The sequence below is a fragment of the Coregonus clupeaformis genome, unplaced genomic scaffold (assembly GCF_020615455.1).
Source record: "Coregonus clupeaformis isolate EN_2021a unplaced genomic scaffold, ASM2061545v1 scaf0899, whole genome shotgun sequence".
Lineage (NCBI taxonomy): Eukaryota > Metazoa > Chordata > Actinopteri > Salmoniformes > Salmonidae > Coregonus > Coregonus clupeaformis.
Genome location: NW_025534353.1, coordinates 2,962 through 20,627, shown reverse-complemented (window position 1 = coordinate 20,627; position 17,666 = coordinate 2,962). Strand labels below are relative to the sequence as shown.

The 17,666-nt window shown below is 40.6% G+C and overlaps 22 non-coding genes across 22 annotated transcripts; all 22 read left to right on the top strand.

Moving 5' to 3' along the window:
- The first annotated feature begins 333 nt into the window (after positions 1-333).
- On the top strand, positions 334-406 carry trnav-cac. The gene has a single exon. It is a non-coding gene; the product is annotated as a tRNA-Val (tRNA).
- Positions 407-722: 316 nt separating this feature from the next.
- On the top strand, positions 723-795 carry trnav-uac. Its single transcript has one exon. It is a non-coding gene; the product is annotated as a tRNA-Val (tRNA).
- Positions 796-1,916: 1,121 nt separating this feature from the next.
- Positions 1,917-1,989, top strand: trnav-cac. The gene has a single exon. It is a non-coding gene; the product is annotated as a tRNA-Val (tRNA).
- Positions 1,990-2,711: 722 nt separating this feature from the next.
- Positions 2,712-2,784, top strand: trnav-cac. Its single transcript has one exon. It is a non-coding gene; the product is annotated as a tRNA-Val (tRNA).
- A 1,103-nt stretch (positions 2,785-3,887) lies between these two features.
- trnav-cac lies at positions 3,888-3,960 on the top strand. The gene has a single exon. It is a non-coding gene; the product is annotated as a tRNA-Val (tRNA).
- Positions 3,961-4,271: 311 nt separating this feature from the next.
- On the top strand, positions 4,272-4,344 carry trnav-cac. Its single transcript has one exon. It is a non-coding gene; the product is annotated as a tRNA-Val (tRNA).
- A 325-nt stretch (positions 4,345-4,669) lies between these two features.
- On the top strand, positions 4,670-4,742 carry trnav-uac. Its single transcript has one exon. It is a non-coding gene; the product is annotated as a tRNA-Val (tRNA).
- Positions 4,743-5,053: 311 nt separating this feature from the next.
- trnav-cac lies at positions 5,054-5,126 on the top strand. The gene has a single exon. It is a non-coding gene; the product is annotated as a tRNA-Val (tRNA).
- Positions 5,127-5,451: 325 nt separating this feature from the next.
- Positions 5,452-5,524, top strand: trnav-uac. Its single transcript has one exon. It is a non-coding gene; the product is annotated as a tRNA-Val (tRNA).
- Positions 5,525-5,848: 324 nt separating this feature from the next.
- Positions 5,849-5,921, top strand: trnav-uac. The gene has a single exon. It is a non-coding gene; the product is annotated as a tRNA-Val (tRNA).
- A 1,899-nt stretch (positions 5,922-7,820) lies between these two features.
- trnav-uac lies at positions 7,821-7,893 on the top strand. Its single transcript has one exon. It is a non-coding gene; the product is annotated as a tRNA-Val (tRNA).
- Positions 7,894-8,209: 316 nt separating this feature from the next.
- Positions 8,210-8,282, top strand: trnav-uac. Its single transcript has one exon. It is a non-coding gene; the product is annotated as a tRNA-Val (tRNA).
- A 709-nt stretch (positions 8,283-8,991) lies between these two features.
- Positions 8,992-9,064, top strand: trnav-uac. The gene has a single exon. It is a non-coding gene; the product is annotated as a tRNA-Val (tRNA).
- A 316-nt stretch (positions 9,065-9,380) lies between these two features.
- Positions 9,381-9,453, top strand: trnav-cac. Its single transcript has one exon. It is a non-coding gene; the product is annotated as a tRNA-Val (tRNA).
- A 321-nt stretch (positions 9,454-9,774) lies between these two features.
- trnav-cac lies at positions 9,775-9,847 on the top strand. The gene has a single exon. It is a non-coding gene; the product is annotated as a tRNA-Val (tRNA).
- A 325-nt stretch (positions 9,848-10,172) lies between these two features.
- Positions 10,173-10,245, top strand: trnav-cac. The gene has a single exon. It is a non-coding gene; the product is annotated as a tRNA-Val (tRNA).
- Positions 10,246-10,566: 321 nt separating this feature from the next.
- On the top strand, positions 10,567-10,639 carry trnav-cac. The gene has a single exon. It is a non-coding gene; the product is annotated as a tRNA-Val (tRNA).
- A 1,483-nt stretch (positions 10,640-12,122) lies between these two features.
- On the top strand, positions 12,123-12,195 carry trnav-cac. Its single transcript has one exon. It is a non-coding gene; the product is annotated as a tRNA-Val (tRNA).
- A 316-nt stretch (positions 12,196-12,511) lies between these two features.
- On the top strand, positions 12,512-12,584 carry trnav-cac. The gene has a single exon. It is a non-coding gene; the product is annotated as a tRNA-Val (tRNA).
- A 2,265-nt stretch (positions 12,585-14,849) lies between these two features.
- Positions 14,850-14,922, top strand: trnav-cac. The gene has a single exon. It is a non-coding gene; the product is annotated as a tRNA-Val (tRNA).
- A 706-nt stretch (positions 14,923-15,628) lies between these two features.
- trnav-cac lies at positions 15,629-15,701 on the top strand. Its single transcript has one exon. It is a non-coding gene; the product is annotated as a tRNA-Val (tRNA).
- Positions 15,702-17,203: 1,502 nt separating this feature from the next.
- trnav-cac lies at positions 17,204-17,276 on the top strand. The gene has a single exon. It is a non-coding gene; the product is annotated as a tRNA-Val (tRNA).
- The last annotated feature ends 390 nt before the right edge of the window (positions 17,277-17,666 follow it).

Below are 17,666 nucleotides of genomic sequence, written 5' to 3'. Positions count from 1 at the left end.
AAAACCGGGCGGAAACAGACATCTCTGAAACAGTAGAGGAGAACATTCCTTTTCATGAGTGCCTCGTTATGGGAATTCATTTAAATGCAAAGAAAATCAGTAAAATTATGTTTACTCCTTGTAGACTCTTCAACTAGCAGTTTCCGTAGTTTAGCGGTTATCACGTTTGACTCAACCGCTCTAGGTCCCTGTTTCAAAACCGTGCGGAAGCAGAGACCTCTGAGACATAAAGGAAAACTCGGTGTTTTATGTGCTCCTCATTAATGGAACGCAAATACATGCAAAGAATATAAGTAAAATTCTATATACTCATTGTAGTTTTTTGAATATGTAGTTTCCGTAGTGTAGTGGTTATCACGTTCGCCTCACACGCGAAAGGTCCCCGTTTCAAAACCGGGCGGAAACAGAGATCTCTGAAACAGTAGCGGAGAACAATCCTTTTCATGAGTGCCTCGTTATGGGAATTCATTTAAATGCAAAGAAAATCAGTAAAATTCTGTTTACTCCTTGTAGACTCTTCAACTAGCAGTTTCCGTAGTGTAGCGGTTATCACGTTTGACTCAACCGCTCTAGGTCCCTGTTTCAAAACCGTGCGGAAGCAGAGACCTCTGAGACATAAAGGAAAACTCTGTGTTTTATGTGCTCCTCATTATGGGAACGCAAAAACATGCAAAGAATATAAGTAAAATTCTATATACTAATTGTAGTTTCTGTAACATGTAGTTTCCGTAGTGTAGTGGTTATCACGTACGCCTTACACGCGAAAGGTCCCCGGTTCAAAACCGGGCGGAAACAGAGATCTCTGAAACAGTGGAGGAGAACATTCCTTTTCATGAGTGCCTCGTTATGGGAATTCATTTAAATGCAAAGAAAATCAGTACAATTCTGTTTACTCCTTGTAGACTCTTCAACTAGCAGTTTCCGTAGTGTAGCGGTTATCACGTTTGACTCAACCGCTCTAGGTCCCTGTTTCAAAACCGTGCGGAAGCAGAGACCGCTGACACATACAAGACGTAACAGAAAACTCAGTGTTTTATGTGCTCCTCATTATGGGAACGCAAATACATGCAAAGAATATAAATAAAATTCTATATACTCATTGTAGTTTTTTTAACATGTGGTTTCCGTAGTGTAGTGGTTACCACGTTCGCCTCACACGGAAAGGTCCCCGGTTCAAAACCGGGGCGGAAACAGACATCTCTGAAACAGTAGAGGAGAACATTCCTTTTCATGAGTGCCTCGTTATGGGAATTCATTTAAATGCAAAGAAAATCAGTAAAATTCTGTTTACTCCTTGTAGACTCTTCAACTAGCAGTTTCCGTAGTGTAGCGGTTATCACGTTTTACTCAACCGCTCTATGTCCCTGTTTCAAAACCGTGCGGAAGCAGAGACCGCTGACACATACAAGACGTAACAGAAAACTCGGTGTTTTATGTGCTCCTCATTATGGGAACGCAAATACATGCAAAGAATATAAGTAAAATTCTATATACTCATTGTAGTTTTTTAAGCATGTGGTTTGCGTAGTGTAGTGTTTATCACGTTCCCCTCACACGCGAAAGGTCCCCGGTTCAAAACCGGGCGGAAACAGAGATCTCTGAAACAGTAGCGGAGAACAATCCTTTTCATGAGTTCCTCGTTATGGGAATTCATTTAAATGCAAAGAAAATCTGTAAAATTCTGTTTACTCCTTGTAGACTCTTCAACTAGCAGTTTCCGTAGTGTAGCGGTTATCACGTTTGACTCAACCGCTCTAGGTCCCTGTTTCAAAACCGTGCGGAAGCAGAGACCGCTGACACATACAAGACGTAACAGAAAACTCAGTGTTTTATGTGCTCCTCATTATGGGAACGCAAATACATGCAAAGAATATAAATAAAATTCTATATACTCATTGTAGTTTTTTTAACATGTGGTTTCCGTAGTGTAGTGGTTATCACGTTCGCCTCACACGCGAAAGGTCCCCGGTTCAAAACCGGGCGGAAACAGACATCTCTGAAACAGTAGAGGAGAACATTCCTTTTCATGAGTGCCTCGTTATGGGAATTCATTTAAATGCAAAGAAAATCAGTAAAATTCTGTTTACTCCTTGTAGACTCTTCAACTAGCAGTTTCCGTAGTGTAGCGGTTATCACGTTTTACTCAACCGCTCTATGTCCCTGTTTCAAAACCGTGCGGAAGCAGAGACCGCTGACACATACAAGACGTAACAGAAAACTCGGTGTTTTATGTGCTCCTCATTATGGGAACGCAAATACATGCAAAGAATATAAGTAAAATTCTATATACTCATTGTAGTTTTTTAACATGTGGTTTGCGTAGTGTAGTGTTTATCACGTTCCCCTCACACGCGAAAGGTCCCCGGTTCAAAACCGGGCGGAAACAGAGATCTCTGAAACAGTAGCGGAGAACAATCCTTTTCATGAGTTCCTCGTTATGGGTATTCATTTAAATGCAAAGAAAATCTGTAAAATTCTGTTTACTCCTTGTAGACTCTTCAACTAGCAGTTTCCGTAGTGTAGCGGTTATCACGTTTGACTCAACCGCTCTAGGTCCCTGTTTCAAAACAATGCGGAAGCAGAGACCGCTGACACATACAAGACGTAACAGAAAACTCAGTGTTTTATGTGCTCCTCATTATGGGAACGCAAATACATGCAAAGAATATAAATAAAATTCTATATACTCATTGTAGTTTTTTTAACATGTGGTTTCTGTAGTGTAGTGGTTATCACGTTCGCCTCACACGCGAAAGGTCCCCGGTTCAAAACCGGGCGGAAACAGACATCTCTGAAACAGTAGAGGAGAACATTCCTTTTCATGAGTGCCTCGTTATGGGAATTCATTTAAATGCAAAGAAAATCAGTAAAATTCTGTTTACTCCTTGTAGACTCTTCAACTAGCAGTTTCCGTAGTGTAGCGGTTATCACATTTGACTCAACCGCTCTAGGTCCCTGTTTCAAAACCGTGCGGAAGCAGAGACCTCTGAGACATAAAGGAAAACTCTGTGTTTTATGTGCTCCTCATTATGGGAACGCAAATACATGCAAAGAATATAAGTAAAATTCTATATACTCATTGTAGTTTTTTAAACATGTAATTTCCGTAGTGTAGTGGTTATCACGTTCGCCTCACACGCGAAAGGTCCCCGTTTCAAAACCGGGCGGAAACAGAGATCTCTGAAACAGTAGCGGAGAACAAGCCTTTTCATGAGTGCCTCGTTATGGGAATTCATTTAAATGCAAAGAAAATCTGTAAAATTCTGTTTACTCCTTGTAGACTCTTCAACTAGCAGTTTCCGTAGTGTAGCGGTTATCACGTTTGACTCAACCGCTCTAGGTCCCTGTTTCAAAACCATGCGGAAGCAGAGACAGCTGACACATACAAGACGTAACAGAAAACTCGGTGTTTTAAGTGCTCCTCATTATGGGAACGCAAAAACATGCAAAGAATATAAGTAAAATTCTATATACTAATTGTAGTTTTTGTAACATGTAGTTTCCGTAGTGTAGTGGTTATCACGTCGCCTTACACGCGAAAAGGTCCCCGGTTCAAAACCGGGTGGAAACAGAGATCTCTGAAACAGTAGAGGAGAACATTCCTTTTCATGAGTGCCTCGTTATGGGAATTCATTTAAATGCAAAGAAAATCAGTACAATTCTGTTTACTCCTTGTAGACTCTTCAACTAGCAGTTTCCTTAGTGTAGCGGTTATCACGTTTGACTCAACCGCTCTAGGTCTCTGTTTCAAAACCGTGCGGAAGCAGAGACCTCTGAGACATAAAGGAAAACTCTGTGTTTTATGTGCTCCTCATTATGGGAACGCAAATACATGCAAAGAATATAAGTAAAATTCTATATACTCATTGTAGTTTTTTTAACATGTAGTTTCCGTAGTGTAGTGGTTATCACGTTCGCCTCACACGCGAAAAGTCCCCGGTTCAAAACCGGGCGGAAACAGAGATCTCTGAAACAGTAGAGGAGAACATTCCTTTTCATGAGTGCCTCGTTATGGGAATTCATTTAAATGCAAAGAAAATCAGTAAAATTCTGTTTACTCCTTGTAGACTCTTCAACTAGCAGTTTCCTTAGTGTAGCGGTTATCACGTTTGACTCAACCGCTCTAGGTTCCTGTTTCAAAACCGTGAAGAAGCAGAGACCGCTGACACATACAAGACGTAACAGAAAACTCTGCGTATTATGGGAACGCAAATACATGCAAAGAATATAAGTAAAATTCTATATACTCATTGTAGTTTTTTAAACATGTAGTTTCCGTAGTGTAGTGGTTATCACATTCGCCTCACACGCGAAAGGTCCCCGGTTCAAAACCGGGCGGAAACAGAGATCTCTGAAACAGTAGCGGAGAACAATCCTTTTCATGAGTGCCTCGTTATGGGAATTCATTTAAATGCAAAGAAAATCTGTAAAATTCTGTTTACTCCTTGTAGACTCTTCAACTAGCAGTTTCCGTAGTGTAGCGGTTATCACGTTTGACTCAACCGCTCTAGGTCCCTGTTTCAAAACCATGCGGAAGCAGAGACAGCTGACACATACAAGACGTAACAGAAAACTCGGTGTTTTATGTGCTCCTCATTATGGGAACGCAAATACATGCAAAGAATATAAGTAAAATTCTATATACTCATTGTAGTTTTTGTAACATGTAGTTTCCGTAGTGTAGTGGTTATCACGTACGCCTTACACGCGAAAGGTCCCCGGTTCAAAACCGGGTGGAAACAGAGATCTCTGAAACAGTAGAAGAGAACATTCCTTTTCATGAGTGCCTCGTTATGGGAATTCATTTAAATGCAAAGAAAATCAGTACAATTCTGTTTACTCCTTGTAGACTCTTCAACTAGCAGTTTCCTTAGTGTAGCGGTTATCACGTTTGACTCAACCGCTCTAGGTTCCTGTTTCAAAACCGTGAAGAAGCAGAGACCGCTGACACAAACAAGACGTAACAGAAAACTCTGCGTATTATGGGAACGCAAATACATGCAAAGAATATAAGTAAAGATCTATATACTCATTGTAGTTTTTTGAACATGTAGTTTCCGTAGTGTAGTGGTTATCACATTCGCCTCACACGCGAAAGGTCCCCGGTTCAAAACCGGGCGGAAACAGAGATCTCTGAAACAGTAGCGGAGAACAAGCCTTTTCATGAGTGCCTCGTTATGGGAATTCATTTAAATGCAAAGAAAATCTGTACAATTCTGTTTACTCCTTGTAGACTCTTCAACTAGCAGTTTCCGTAGTGTAGCGGTTATCAGGTTTGACTCAACCGCTCTAGGTCCCTGTTTCAAAACCATGCGGAAGCAGAGACCGCTGACACATACAAGACGTAACAGAAAACTTGGTGTTTTATGTGCTCCACATTATGGGAACGCAAATACATGCAAAGAATATAAGTAAAAGTCTATATACTCATTGTAGTTTCTTTAACATGTAGTTTCCGTAGTGTAGTGGTTATCACATTCGCCTTACACGCGAAAGGTTCCCTGTTCAAAACCGGGCGGAAACAGAGATCTCTGAAACAGTAGCGGAGAACAGTCCTTTTCATGAGTGCCTCGTTATGGGAATTCATTTAAATGCAAAGAAAATCAGTACAATTCTGTTTACTCCTTGTAGACTCTTCAACTAGCAGTTTCCTTAGTGTAGCGGTTATCACGTTTTGACTCAACCGCTCTAGGTCTCTGTTTCAAAACCGTGCAGGAAGCAGAGACCGCTGAGACATAAAGACGTAAGAAAACTCTGTGTTTTATGTGCTCCTCATTATGGGAACGCAAATACATGCAAAGAATATAAGTAAAATTCTATATACTCATTGTAGTTTTTGTAACATGTAGTTTCCGTAGTGTAGTGGTTATCACGTACGCCTTACACGCGAAAGGTCCCCGGTTCAAAACCGGGCGGAAACAGAGATCTCTGAAACAGTAGAGGAGAACAATCCTTTTCATGAGTGCCTCGTTATGGGAATTCATTTAAATGCAAAGAAAATCTGTACAATTCTGTTTACTCCTTGTAGACTCTTCAACTAGCAGTTTCCTTAGTGTAGCGGTTATCACGTTTGACTCAACCGCTCTAGGTTCCTGTTTCAAAACCGTGAAGAAGCAGAGACCGCTGACACATACAAGACGTAACAGAAAACTCTGCATGGCTCCTCATTATGGGAACGCAAATACATGCAAAGAATATAAGTAAAATTCTATATACTCATTGTAGTTTTTTAAACATGTAGTTTCCGTAGTGTAGTGGTTATCACATTCGCCTCACACGCGAAAGGTCCCCGGTTCAAAACCGTGCGGAAACAGAGATCTCTGAAACAGTAGCGGAGAACAAGCCTTTTCATGAGTGCCTCGTTATGGGAATTCATTTAAATGCAAAGAAAATCTGTAAAATTCTGTTTACTCCTTGTAGACTCTTCAACTAGCAGTTTCCGTAGTGTAGCGGTTATCACGTTTGACTCAACCGCTCTAGGTCCCTGTTTCAAAACCGTGCGGAAGCAGAGACAGCTGACACATACAAGACGTAACAGAAAACTCGGTGTTTTATGTGCTCCTCATTATGGGAACGCAAAAACATGCAAAGAATATAAGTAAAATTCTATATACTAATTGTAGTTTTTGTAACATGTAGTTTCAGTAGTGTAATGGTTATCACGTACGCCTTACACGCGAAAGGTCCCCGGTTCAAAACCGGGCGGAAACAGAGATCTCTGAAACAGTAGAGGAGAACATTCCTTTTCATGAGTGCCTCGTTATGGGAATTCATTTAAATGCAAAGAAAATCAGTACAATTCTGTTTACTCCTTGTAGACTCTTCAACTAGCAGTTTCCGTAGTGTAGCGGTTATCACGTTTGACTCAACCGCTCTATGTCCCTGTTTCAAAACCGTGCGGAAGCAGAGACCGCTGACACATACAAGACGTAACAGAAAACTCGGTGTTTTATGTGCTCCTCATTATGGGAACGCAAATACATGCAAAGAATATAAGTAAAATTCTATATACTCATTGTAGTTTTTTTAACATGTGGTTTCCGTAGTGTAGTGGTTATCACGTTCCCCTCACACGCGAAAGGTCCCCGGTTCAAAACCGTGAAACAGACATCTCTGAAACAGTAGAGGAGAACATTCCTTTTCATGAGTGCCTCGTTATGGGAATTCATTTAAATGCAAAGAAAATGAGTAAAATTCTGTTTACTCCTTGTAGACTCTTCAACTAGCAGTTTCCGTAGTGTAGCGGTTATCACATTTGACTCCAACCGCTCTAGGTCCCTGTTTCAAAACCGTGCGGAAGCAGAGACCTCTGAGACATAAAGGAAAACTCTGTGTTTTATGTGCTCCTCATTATGGGAACGCAAATACATGCAAAGAATATAAGTAAAATTCTATATACTCATTGTAGTTTTTTAAACATGTAATTTCCGTAGTGTAGTGGTTATCACGTCTCGCCACACGCGAAAGGTCCCCTGTTCAAAACCGGGCGGAAACAGAGATCTCTGAAACAGTAGCGGAGAACAAGCCTTTTCATGAGTGCCTCGTTATGGGAATTCATTTAAATGCAAAGAAAATCTGTAAAATTCTGTTTACTCCTTGTAGACTCTTCAACTAGCAGTTTCCGTAGTGTAGCGGTTATCACGTTTGACTCAACCGCTCTAGGTCCCTGTTTCAAAACCATGCGGAAGCAGAGACAGCTGACACATACAAGACGTAACAGAAAACTCGGTGTTTTAAGTGCTCCTCATTATGGGAACGCAAAAACATGCAAAGAATATAAGTAAAATTCTATATACTAATTGTAGTTTTTGTAACATGTAGTTTCCGTAGTGTAGTGGTTATCACGTACGCCTTACACGCGAAAGGTCCCCGGTTCAAAACCGGGCGGAAACAGAGATCTCTGAAACAGTAGAGGAGAACATTCCTTTTCATGAGTGCCTCGTTATGGGAATTCATTTAAATGCAAAGAAAATCAGTACAATTCTGTTTACTCCTTGTAGACTCTTCAACTAGCAGTTTCCTTAGTGTAGCGGTTATCACGTTTGACTCAACCGCTCTAGGTCTCTGTTTCAAAACCGTGCGGAAGCAGAGACCTCTGAGACATAAAGGAAAACTCTGTGTTTTATGTGCTCCTCATTATGGGAACGCAAATACATGCAAAGAATATAAGTAAAATTCTATATACTAATTGTAGTTTTTGTAACATGTAGTTTCCGTAGTGTAGTGGTTATCACGTACGCCTTACACGCGAAAGGTCCCCGGTTCAAAACCGGGCGGAAACAGAGATCTCTGAAACAGTAGAGGAGAACATTCCTTTTCATGAGTGCCTCGTTATGGGAATTCATTTAAATGCAAAGAAAATCAGTACAATTCTGTTTACTCCTTGTAGACTCTTCAACTAGCAGTTTCTTTAGTGTAGCGGTTATCACGTTTGACTCAACCGCTCTAGGTTCCTGTTTCAAAACCGTGAAGAAGCAGAGACCGCTGACACATACAAGACGTAACAGAAAACTCTGCGTATTATGGGAACGCAAATACATGCAAAGAATATAAGTAAAAGTCTATATACTCATTGTAGTTTTTTAAACATGTAGTTTCCGTAGTGTAGTGGTTATCACATTCGCCTCACACGCGAAAGGTCCCCGGTTCAAAACCGTGCGGAAACAGAGATCTCTGAAACAGTAGCGGAGAACAAGCCTTTTCATGAGTGCCTCGTTATGGGAATTCATTTAAATGCAAAGTAAATCTGTAAAATTCTGTTTACTCCTTGTAGACTCTTCAACTAGCAGTTTCCGTAGTGTAGCGGTTATCACGTTTGACTCAACCGCTCTAGGTCCCTGTTTCAAAACCATGCGGAAGCAGAGACAGCTGACACATACAAGACGTAACAGAAAACTCGGTGTTTTATGTGCTCCTCATTATGGGAACGCAAAAACATGCAAAGAATATAAGTAAAATTCTATATACTAATTGTAGTTTTTGTAACATGTAGTTTCCGTAGTGTAGTGGTTATCACGTACGCCTTACACGCGAAAGGTCCCCGGTTCAAAACCGGGTGGAAACAGAGATCTCTGAAACAGTAGAAGAGAACATTCCTTTTCATGAGTGCCTCGTTATGGGAATTCATTTAAATGCAAAGAAAATCAGTACAATTCTGTTTACTCCTTGTAGACTCTTCATCTAGCAGTTTCCGTAGTGTAGCGGTTATCACGTTTGACTCAACCGCTCTAGGTCCCTGTTTCAAAACCGTGCGGAAGCAGAGACCTCTGAGACATAAAGGAAAACTCTGTGTTTTATGTGCTCCTCATTATGGGAACGCAAATACATGCAAAGAATATAAGTAAAATTCTATATACTCATTGTAGTTTTTGTAACATGTAGTTTCCGTAGTGTAGTGGTTATCACGTTCGCCTCACACGCGAAAGGTCCCTGGTTCAAAACCTGGCGGAAACAGAGATCTCTGAAACAGTAGAGGAGAACAATCCTTTTCATGAGTGCCTCGTTATGGGAATTCATTTAAATGCAAAGAAAATCAGTACAATTCTGTTTACTCCTTGTAGACTCTTCAACTAGCAGTTTCCTTAGTGTAGCGGTTATCACGTTTGACTCAACCGCTCTAGGTCTCTGTTTCAAAACCGTGCGGAAGCAGAGACCGCTGACACATACAAGACGTAACAGAAAACTCTGTGCTTTATGTGCTCCTCATTATGGGAACGCAAATACATGCAAAGAATATCAGTAAAATTCTATATACTCACTGTAGTTTTTCTTGTAGTTTCCGTAGTGTAGTGGTTATCACGTTCGCCTCACATGCGAAAGGTCCCCAGTTCAAAACCGGGCGGAAACAGAGATCTCTGAAACAGTAGCGGAGAACAATCCTTTTCATGAGTGCCTCGTTATGGGAATTCATTTAAATGCAAAGAAAATCTGTAAAATTCTGTTTACTCCTTGTAGACTCTTCAACTAGCAGTTTCCGTAGTGTAGCGTTTATCACGTTTGACTCAACCGCTCTAGGTCCCTGTTTCAAAACCATGCGGAAGCAGAGACAGCTGACACATACAAGACGTAACAGAAAACTCGGTGTTTTATGTGCTCCTCATTATGGGAACGCAAAAACATGCAAAGAATATAAGTAAAATTCTATATACTAATTGTAGTTTTTGTAACATGTAGTTTCCGTAGTGTAGTGGTTATCACGTACGCCTCACACGCGAAAGGTCCCCGGTTCAAAACCGGGCGGAAACAGAGATCTCTGAAACAGTAGAGGAGAACATTCCTTTTCATGAGTGCCTCGTTATGGGAATTCATTTAAATGCAAAGAAAATCAGTACAATTCTGTTTACTCCTTGTAGACTCTTCAACTAGCAGTTTCCTTAGTGTAGCGGTTATCACGTTTGACTCAACCGCTCTAGGTCTCTGTTTCAAAACCGTGCGGAAGCAGAGACCGCTGACACATACAAGACGTAACAGAAAACTCTGTGTTTTATGTGCTCCTCATTATGGGAACGCAAATACATGCAAAGAATATTAGTAAAATTCTATATACTCACTGTAGTTTTTCTTGTAGTTTCCGTAGTGTAGTGGTTATCACGTTCGCCTCACATGCGAAAGGTCCCCAGTTCAAAACCGGGCGGAAACAGAGATCTCTGAAACAGTAGCGAAGAACAATCCTTTTCATGAGTGCCTCGTTATGGGAATTCATTTAAATGCAAAGAAAATCTGTAAAATTCTGTTTACTCCTTGTAGACTCTTCAACTAGCAGTTTCCGTAGTGTAGCGGTTATCACGTTTGACTCAACCGCTCTAGGTCCCTGTTTCAAAACCGTGCGGAAGCAGAGACCTCTGAGACATAAAGGAAAACTCTGTGTTTTATGTGCTCCTCATTATGGGAACGCAAATACATGCAAAGAATATAAGTAAAATTCTATAAACTAATTGTAGTTTTTGTAACATGTAGTTTCCGTAGTGTAGTGGTTATCACGTACGCCTCACACGCGAAAGGATCCCCGGTTCAAAACCGGGCGGAAACAGAGATCTCTGAAACAGTAGAGGAGAACCTTCCTTTTCATGAGTGCCTCGTTATGGGAATTCATTTAAATGCAAAGAAAATCAGTACAATTCTGTTTACTCCTTGTAGACTCTTCAACTAGCAGTTTCCTTAGTGTAGCGGTTATCACGTTTGACTCAACCGCTCTAGGTTCCTGTTTCAAAACCGTGAAGAAGCAGAGACCTCTGACACATACAAGACGTAACAGAAAACTCTGCGTATTATGGGAACGCAAATACATGCAAAGAATATAAGTAAAAGTCTATATACTCATTGTAGTTTTTGTAACATGTAGTTTACGTAGTGTAGTGGTTATCACGTACGCCTCACACGCGAAAGGTCCCCGGTTCAAAACTGGGTGGAAACAGAGATCTCTGAAACAGTAGCGGAGAACAAGCCTTTTCATGAGTGCCTCGTTATGGGAATTCATTTAAATGCAAAGAAAATCTGTAAAATTCTGTTTACTCCTTGTAGACTCTTCAACTAGCAGTTTCCGTAGTGTAGCGGTTATCACGTTTGACTCAACCGCTCTAGGTCCCTGTTTCAAAACCATGCGGAATTAGAGACAGCTGACACATACAAGACGTAACAGAAAACTCGGTGTTTTATGTGCTCCTCATTATGGGAACGCAAATACATGCAAAGAATATAAGTAAAACTCTATTTACTCATTGTAGTTTTTTTAACATGTGGTTTCCGTAGTGTAGTGGTTATCACGTTTGCCTCACACACGAAAGGTCCCCGGTTCAAAACCGGGTGGAAACAGACATCTCTGAAACAGTAGAGGAGAACATTCCTTTTCATGAGTGCCTCGTTATGGGAATTCATTTAAATGCAAAGAAAATCAGTAAAATTCTGTTTACTCCTTGTAGACTCTTCAACTAGCAGTTTCCTTAGTGTAGCGGTTATCACGTTTGACTCAACCGCTCTAGGTTCCTGTTTCAAAACCGTGAAGAAGCAGAGACCGCTGACACAAACAAGACAAAACAGAAAACTCTGCGTACTATGGGAACGCAAATACATGCAAAGAATATAAGTAAAAGTCTATATACTCATTGTAGTTTTTTAAACATCTAGTTTCCGTAGTGTAGTGGTTATCACATTCGCCTCACACGCGAAAGGTCCCCGGTTCAAAACCGGGCGGAAACAGACATCTCTGAAACAGTAGAGGAGAACAATCTTTTTCATGAGTGCCTCGTTATGGGAATTCATTTAAATGCAAAGAAAATCTGTAAAATTCTGTTTACTCCTTGTAGACTCTTCAACTAGCAGTTTCCGTAGTGTAGCGGTTATCACGTTTGACTCAACCGCTCTAGGTCCCTGTTTCAAAACCGTGCGGAAGCAGAGACCTCTGAGACATAAAGGAAAACTCTGTGTTTTATGTGCTCCTCATTATGGGAACGCAAATACATGCAAAGAATATAAGTAAAATTCTATATACTCATTGTAGTTTTTTAAACAAGTAGTTTCCGTAGTGTAGTGGTTATCACGTTCGCCTCACACGCGAAAGGTCCCTGGTTCAAAACCGGGCGGAAACAGAGATCTCTGAAACAGTAGCGGAGAACAATCTTTTTCATGAGTGCCTCGTTATGGGAATTCATTTAAATGCAAAGAAAATCTGTAAAATTCTGTTTACTCCTTGTAGACTCTTCAACTAGCAGTTTCCGTAGTGTAGCGGTTATCACGTTTGACTCAACCGCTCTAGGTCCCTGTTTCAAAACCGTGCGGAAGCAGAGACCTCTGAGACATAAAGGAAAACTCTGTGTTTTATGTGCTCCTCATTATGGGAACGCAAATACATGCAAAGAATATAAGTAAAATTCTATATACTCATTGTAGTTTTTTAAACAAGTAGTTTCCGTATTGTAGTGGTTATCACGTCGCCTCACACGCGGAAAGGTCCCCGGGTTCAAAACCGGGAGGAAACAGAGATCTCTGAAACAGTAGAGGAGAACATTAATTTCATGAGTGCCTCGTTATGGGAATTCATTTAAATGCAAAGAAAATCGTAAAATTCTGTTTACTCCTTGTAGACTCTTCAACTAGCAGTTTCCGTTAGTGTAGCGGTTATCACGTTTGACTCAACCGCTCTAGGTCCCTGTTTCAAAACCATGGAAGCAGAGACAGCTGACACATACAAGACGTAACAGAAAACTCCGTGTTTTATGTGCTCCCTCATTATGGGAACGCAAATACCATGCAAAAGAATATAAGTAAAACTCTATTTACTCATTGTAGTTTTTTTAAACATGTGGTTTCCGTAGTGTAGTGGTTATCACATTTGCCTCTACACGCGAAAGGTCCCGGTTCAAAACCAGGTGGAAACAGACATCTCTGAAACAGTAGAGGAGAACATTCCTTTTCATGAGTGCCTCGTTATGGGAATTCATTTAAATGCAAAGAAAATCAGTAAAATTCTGTTTACTCCTTTGTAGACTCTTCAACTAGCAGTTTCCGTAGTGTAGCGGTTATCACGCTTGACTCAACCGCTCTAGGTCCCTGTTTCAAAACCGTGCGGAAGCAGAGACCTCTGAGACATAAAGGAAAACTCTGTGTTTTATGTAGCTCTCATTATGGGAACGCTAAATACATGCAAAGAATATAAGTAAAATCCTATATACTCATTGTAGTTTTTGTAACATGTAGTTTCTGTAGTGTAGTGGTTATCACGTTCGCCTCACACGCTGAAAGGTCCCCGTTCAAAACCGGAGGAAACAGAGATCTCTGAAACAGTAGCGGAGAACAATCTTTTTCATGAGTGCCTCGTTATGGGAATTCATTTAAATGCAAAGAAAATCTGTAAAATTCTGTTAACCCTTGTAGACTCTTCAACTAGCAGTTTCCGTAGTGTAGCGGTTATCACGTTTGACTCAACCGCTCTAGGTCCCTGTTTCAAAACCGTGCGGAAGCAGAGACCTCTGAGACATAAAGGAAAACTCTGTGTTTTATGTGCTCCTCATTATGGGAACGCAAATACATGCAAAGAATATAAGTAAAATTCTATATACTCATTGTAGTTTTTTAAACAAGTAGTTTCAGTATTGTAGTGGTTATCACGTTCGCCTCACACGCGAAAGGTCCCCGGTTCAAAACCGGGAGGAAACAGAGATCTCTGAAACAGTAGAGGAGAACATTACTTTTCATGAGTGCCTCGTTATGGGAATTCATTTAAATGCAAAGAAAATCTGTAAAATTCTGTTTACTCCTTGTAGACTCTTCAACTAGCAGTTTCCGTAGTGTAGCGGTTATCACGTTTGACTCAACCGCTCTAGGTCCCTGTTTCAAAACCGAGGAAGCAGAGACCTCTGAGACATAAAGAGAAAACTCTGTGTTTTATGTGCTCCTCATTATGGGAACGCAAATACATGCAAAGAATATAAGTAAAATTCTATATACTAATTGTAGTTTTTGTAACATGTAGTTTCCAGAGTGTAGTGGTTATCACGTACGCCTCACACGCGAAAGGTCCCGGTTCAAAACCGGGCGGAAACAGAGATCTCTGAAAAGTAGAGGAGAACATTCCTTTTCATGAGGGCCTCGTTATGGGAATTCATTTAAATGCAAAGAAAATCAGTACAATTCTGTTTACTCCTTGTAGACTCCTTCAACTAGCAGTTTCCTTAGTGTAGCGGTTTATCACGTTTGACTCAACCGCTCTAGGTTCCTGTTTCAAAACCGAAGAAGCAGAGACCTCTGACACATACAAGACGTAAACAGAAAACTCTGCGTACTATGGGAACGCAAATACATGCAAAGAATATAAGTAAAAGTCTATATACTCATTGTAGTTTTTTAAACATGTAGTTTCCGTAGTGTAGTGGTTATCACATTCGCCTCACATGCGAAAGGTCCCCGGTTCAAAACCGGGCGGAAACAGACATCTCTGAAACAGTAGCGGAGAACAATCCTTTTCATGAGTGCCTCGTTATGGGAATTCATTTAAATGCAAAGAAAATCTGTAAAATTCTGTTTACTCCTTGTAGACTCTTCAACTAGCAGTTTCCGTAGTGTAGCGGTTATCACGTTTGACTCAACCGCCCAGGTCCCTGTTTCAAAACCATGGAATTAGAGACAGCTGACACATACAAGACGTGAACAGAAAACTCGTGTTTTATGTGCTCCTCATTATGGGAACGCAAATACATGCAAAGAATATAAGTAAAACTCTATTTACTCATTGTAGTTTTTTTAATATGTGGTTTCCGTAGTGTAGTGGTTATCACGTTTGCCTCACACACGAAAGGTCCCCGGTTCAAAACCGGGTGGAAACAGACATCTCTGAAACAGTAGAGGAGAACATTCCTTTTCATGAGTGCCTCGTTATGGGAATTCATTTAAATGCAAAGAAAATCAGTAAAATTCTGTTTACTCCTTGTAGACTCTTCAACTAGCAGTTTCCTTAGTGTAGCGGTTATCACGTTTGACTCAACCGCTCTAGGTTCCTGTTTCAAAACCGTGAAGAAGCAGAGACCGCTGACACAAACAAGACAAAACAGAAAACTCTGCGTATTATGGGAACGCAAATACATGCAAAGAATATAAGTAAAAGTCTATATACTCATTGTAGTTTTTTAAACATCTAGTTTCCGTAGTGTAGTGGTTATCACATTCGCCTCACACGCGAAAGGTCCCCGGTTCAAAACCGGGCGGAAACAGACATCTCTGAAACAGTAGAGGAGAACAATCTTTTTCATGAGTGCCTCGTTATGGGAATTCATTTAAATGCAAAGAAAATCTGTAAAATTCTGTTTACTCCTTGTAGACTCTTCAACTAGCAGTTTCCAAAGTATAAATGGTTATCACGTTTGACTCAACCGCTCTAGGTCCCTGTTTCAAAACCGTGCGGAAGCAGAGAGCCTCCCTGAGACATAAAGAAAACTCTGTGTTTTATGTGCTCCTCATTATGGGGAACGCAAATACATGCAAAGAATATAAGTAAAATTCTATATACTCATTGTAGTTTTTTAAACAAGTAGTTTCCGTGAGTGTAGTGGTTATCGTTCGCCTCACTACACTCGAAAGGGTCCCTGGTTCAAAACCGGTGAAACAGAGATCTCTGAAACAGTAGCGGAGAACAATCCTTTTCATGAGTGCCTCGCTATGGGAATTCATTTAAATGCAAAAGAAAATCTGTAAAATTCTGTTTACCTCTTGTAGACTCTTCAACTAGCAGTTTCCGTAGTGTAGCGGTTATCACGTTTGACTCAACCGCTCTAGGTCCCTGTTTCAAAACCGTGCGGAAGCAGAGACCTCTGAGACATAAAGGAAAACTCTGTGTTTTATGTGCTCCCTCATTATGGGAACGCAAATACATGCAAAGAATATAAGTAAAATTCTGTATACTCATTGTAGTTTTTAAACAAGTAGTTCCCGTATTGTAGTGGTTATCACGTTCGCCTCACACCTGAAAGGTCCCCGGTTCAAAACCGGGAGGAAACAGAGATCTCTGAAACAGTAGAGGAGAAGACATTAATTTTACATGAGTGCCTCGTTATGGGAATTCATTTAAATGCAAAGAAAATCTGTAAAATTCTGTTTACTCCTTGTAGACTCTTCAACTAGCAGTTTCCGTAGTGTAGCTGTTATCACGTTTGACTCCAAACCGCTCGGTCCCTGTTTCAAAACCATGCGCGAAGCAGAGACCGCTGACACATACAAGACGTAAGAAAACTCCGTGTTTTATGTGCTCCTCATTATGGGAACGCAAATACATGCAAAGAATATAAGTAAAATTCTATTTACTCATTGTAGTTTTTAACATGTGGTTTCCGTAGGGTAGTGGTTATCACATTTGCCTCACACGCGAAAGGTCCCCGGTTCAAAACCAGGTGAAACAGACATCTCTGAAACAGTAGAGGAGAACATTCCTTTTCATGAGTGCCTCGTTATGGGAATTCATTTAAATGCAAAGAAAATCAGTAAAATTCTGTTTACTCCTTGCTAGACTCTTCAACTAGCAAGTTTCCTATAGTGTAGCGAGTTATCACGTTTGACTCAACCGCTCTAGGTCCCTGTTTCAAAACCGTACGGAAGCAGAGACCTCTGAGACATAAAGGAAAACTCTCGTGTTTTTATGTGCTCTCATTATGGGAACGCAAATACATGCAAAGAATATAAGTAAAATTCTATATACTCATTGTAGTTTTTGTAACATGTAGTTTCCGTAGTGTAGTGGTTATCACGTTCGCCTCACACGCGAAAGGTCCCCGGTTCAAAACCGGGCGGAAACAGAGATCTCTGAAACAGTAGCGGAGAACAATCTTTTTCATGAGTGCCTCGTTATGGGAATTCATTTAAATGCAAAGAAAATCTGTAAAATTCTGTTAACCCTTGTAGACTCTTCAACTAGCAGTTTCCGTAGTGTAGCGGTTATCACGTTTGACTCAACCGCTCTAGGTCCCTGTTTCAAAACCGTGCGGAAGCAGAGACCTCTGAGACATAAAGGAAAACTCTGTGTTTTATGTGCTCCTCATTATGGGAACGCAAATACATGCAAAGAATATAAGTAAAATTCTATATACTCATTGTAGTTTTTAAACAAGTAGCTTCCGTATTGTAGTGGTTATCACGTTCGCCTCACGCGAAAGGTCCCCGGGTTCAAAACCGGGAGGAAACAGAGA